Genomic DNA, 3,385 nt, shown 5'->3' with positions numbered 1-3,385 from the left:
AACTTACTTTCCTTCATTTCAACTTTGGTGAATCTGACAATTATGTGTCTTGGAGTTGCTCTTCTCGAAGAATATCTTTGTGGCTTTCTCTGTATTTCCTGAATTTGAATGTTGGCCTGCCTTGCTAGGTTGGGGAAGTTCTCCTGGATGATATCCTGAAGAGTGTTTTCCAACTTGGTTCCATTTTTCCCCTCACTTTCAGGGACACCAATCAGACATAGATTTGGTCTTTTCACATAGTCCCATATTTCTTGGAGGCTTTGTTCATTTCTTTTTACTCTTTTTTCTCTAAATTTCTCTTCTTGCTTCATTTCATTCATTTGATCTTCAATCATAGATACCCTTTCTTCCACTTGATGAAATCGGCTACTGAAGCTTGTGCATGCATCACATAGTTCTCATGCCATGGTTTTCAGCTCCGTCAGGTCATGTAACGTCTTCTCTACACTGTTTGTTCTAGGTAGCCATTTGTCTAATCTTTTTTCAAGGTTTTTAGCTTCTTTGCCATGGGTTCGAACATCCTCCTTTAGCTCAGAGAAGTTTGTTATTACCGATCACCTGAAGCCTTCTTCTATCAACTCATCAAAGTCATTCTCTGTCCAGCTTTGTTCCATTGCTGGCGAGGAGCTGCGTTCCTTTGGAGGAGAAGAGGTGCTCTGATTTTTAGAATTTTCAGCTTTTCTGCTCGGTTTCTCCCTCTCTTTGTGGTTTTGTCTACCTTTGGTCTTTGATGATGGTGATGTACAAATGGGGTTTTGGTGTGGATGTCCTTCCTGTTTGTTAGTTTTCATTCTAACAGTCAAGACCCTTAGCTGCAGGTCTGTTAGAGTTTGCTGGAGGTCCACTCCAGACCCTGTTTGCCTGGGTATCACCAGCAGAGGCTGCAGAACAGCAAATATTGCAGAATGACAAATGTTGCTGACTGATCCTTCCTCTGGAAACTTCATATCAGGGGGGCACCTAGCTGTATGAAGTGTTAGTCATCCCCTACGGGGAGGTGCCTCCCAGTTAGGCTCCTTGTGTGTCAGGGACCCACTTGAGGAGGCAATCTGTCTGTTTTCAGATTTCAAACTCCGTGCTGGGAGAACCTACTCTCTTCAAAGCTGTCAGACAGGAACGTTTAAGCCTGCAGAAGTTTCTGCTGCCTTTTGTTCAGCTATGCCCTGCCCACAGAGGTGGAGTCTACCAAGGCAGGCAGGCCTCCTTGAGCTGCAGTGGGCTCCACCCAGTTCGAGCTTCCCGGGCACTTTGTTTACCTACTCAAGCCTCAGCAATGGTGGACGCCCCTCCCTGACACTCGCCGCCACCTTGAAGTTCGATCTCAGACTGCTATGCTAGCAGTGAGTGAGGCTCTGTGGGAATGAACCCTCCAAGCCAGGGACAGGATATAATCTCCTGGTGTGCCATTTGCTAAGACCGTTGAAAAAGCTCAGTATTAGGGTGGCAGTGTCCCAATTTTCCTGGTATCATCTGTCATGGCTTCCCTTGGCTAGGAAAGGGAATTTCCTGACCCCTGACCCCTTGCGCTTCCCTGATGAGGCGATACCCTGCCCTGCTTCGGCTCACACTCCGTGGGCTGCACCCACTGTCCAACAAGCCCCAGTGAGATGAACCCGGTACCTCAGTTGGAAATGCAGAAATCACCGTTCTCCATCGCTCATGCTGGGAGCTATAGATTGGAGCTGTTCCTATTCAACCATCTTCTCTTTATATTTTTTCTATCCTGGCCACTGCAGTTTATGATAGTGACCTCCCCATTTTTTCACTCTACAGTGTATTGTTATTCTCAGTAAAGCGGGTCAATATGTTATAGGGAGTCAGATTTTCAATATTTTATTGTTCCTTCTGATTTTTCTGTTATTATCAACAATCTAATTATCATCATGGACCTGTGGGTCCACAAACAACTTGGGGAAAATAATTAATAATTATCACATAAGAGGTTAAGGTAAAGAGCAGCTTTAGCATTGAAAATGTGCAACTAAACAATGAACCAAACAAAGTTAAAAAGAATGTTTGGGTGCCTTAATTTTTGCAAACAAGTTGAGGCAGAAAATTCAGATATGGGAAATGATTATCAGATTTCTTTTGATTAAGTGGTGTTTTCTTTCTAAGTACTTCAACTGCATATGAAGATATCATGTGATCTTAGAAAACCAGATAAAATATTGATTTCATTACAGTTGCTGAATGTTTGTACACAAAGCCAGTTAAATGACTGTTTCTCTGGTCCATTCCCAAAACGTGAAATAACTGGACAATATTATAATGACAAGGATATTGTAAAACATGAAGAGTTTTCCAAATAGCAAGTATTTTTCCTCTCCTTTTTTAAACAACTAAAATCGAAGAATTGAAGTACAGTAGATTATTAAACGCATGTGTTTCATCTTCCAAATATTAAATATACTTTCCACAAAAAGTGCTCTAATAGGTCTCAGTCTTAGAACAAACACTCATGCAATGGACATCCTCATCTGATGATTGTCATATCTAGAGCAAAATAGAATCACTGCTCAAAAACCCTCACAGATACCAAAATTCCCATGAATCTGGGAGTTAACAATGACTCTCCCCTCAAATAAGCAAAAAAAAAAAAGTAATGTCCTTATCCACATGGATGAAATGGATGGTTTCAGATTAAAAACAAGATACAAAACATACATCCATACACATACTTTTATATTGTCTCAGGTGATAATAGAACACCCAAAATATCAATTCAAAATAAATCAGATGTGGTCACTTTTCCAAGAAGATTTAAAAGCTTTTATAATATATACAAATTATATATGATATATATTTATACATACATATTTAGTGGGAAAATATATATTTACCATAATATTTACACCAGATATACTGTAACATTAATAGCTAATATTGAGTACATGTTTAATAAAATGCAGCATATTTTCAAAATCTCATTTAATCTTTATCACATAGTTATTATTTACTTTAAGTTCTGGGAAGTGCAGAACGTGCAGGTTTATTACATAGGTATACATGTGCCATGGTGGTTTACTACATATATCAACCTGTCGCCTAAGTTTTAAATCCCACATGCATTAGGTATTTGTCCTCATGTTCTCCCTCCCCTTGTCCCCACCCCTCAAAAGACCCCGGTGTGTAATGTTCCCTTCCCTGTGTCCATGTGTTCTCATTGTTCAACTCCCACTTACGAGTGAGAACATGAGGTGTTTAGTTTTCTGTTCCTGTTATCACATTATTATTAAGTTAGTATTAGTACTGTTGTTATTATCACTTCCCAGTTAAAGAATCTGAGAATCAGAGTTTCAGTAATTTTTCTTGGGTGAAAATTTCTTGGGTGAAAAATTTTTCAGTAATTTTTTTTATCACCTATAAAATGGAGATAGTAATAACA

The sequence above is a fragment of the Mandrillus leucophaeus genome, unplaced genomic scaffold (genome assembly GCF_000951045.1).
Source record: "Mandrillus leucophaeus isolate KB7577 unplaced genomic scaffold, Mleu.le_1.0 Scaffold225, whole genome shotgun sequence".
NCBI lineage: Eukaryota > Metazoa > Chordata > Mammalia > Primates > Cercopithecidae > Mandrillus > Mandrillus leucophaeus.
This window is presented reverse-complemented; position numbering follows the sequence as displayed.